Source organism: Saccopteryx leptura, chromosome 1, assembly GCF_036850995.1.
Source record: "Saccopteryx leptura isolate mSacLep1 chromosome 1, mSacLep1_pri_phased_curated, whole genome shotgun sequence".
NCBI lineage: Eukaryota > Metazoa > Chordata > Mammalia > Chiroptera > Emballonuridae > Saccopteryx > Saccopteryx leptura.
This window is the reverse complement of record NC_089503.1, coordinates 210,989,082-210,989,923: the sequence shown is the minus strand read 5'-3', so window position 1 is coordinate 210,989,923 and position 842 is coordinate 210,989,082.

The following is an 842-nucleotide window of genomic DNA, read 5'->3' as shown; positions in this document are numbered from 1 at the left end:
TCCCAGAGCAAACCTCAGCTCTTACCCAACCAGGAAATCTATTCTCTAAAGCAGGGGTGGTCAACCTTTTTATACCTACCGCCCACTTTTGTATCTCTGTTAGTAGTAAAATTTTCTAACCGCCCACCAGTTCCACAGTAATGGTGATTTATAAAGTAAGGAAGGGCCCTGGCCAGTTGGCTCAGCAGTAGAGCGTCGGCCTAGTGTGCGGAGGACCCGGGTTCGATTCCCGGCCAGGGCACACAGGAGAAGCGCCCATTTGCTTCTCCACCCCTCCGCCGTGCTTTCCTCTCTGTCTCTCTCTTCCCCTCCCGCAGCCGAGGCTCCATTGGAGCAAAGATGGCCCGGGCGCTGGGGATGGCTCTGTGGCCTCTGCCTCAGGCGCTAGAGTGGCTCTGGTCGCAATATGGCGATGCCCAGGATGGGCAGAGCATCGCCCCCTGGTGGGCAGAGCGTCGCCCCTGGTGGGCGTGCCGGGTGGATCCCGGTCGGGCGCATGCGGGAGTCTGTCTGACTGTCTCTCCCTGTTTCCAGCTTCAGAAAAATGAAAAAAAAAAAAAAAAAAAAAAGTAAGGAAGTAACTTTAGTTTATAAAATTTATAAAGCAGAGTTACAGCAAGTTAAAGCATATAATAATTACTTATCAAGTACTTTATATCAGATCTTCGCTAAGTTTGGCAGAATAAATCTTTATAAAACAACTTACTATAGTTGAATCTATCTTTTTATTTCTACTTTGGTTGCTCCGCTACCGCCCACCATGAAAGCTGGAACGCCTACTAATGGGCGGTAGGGACCAGGTTGACTACCACTGCTCTAAAGAGTCAGTTTCTACAAAGCCG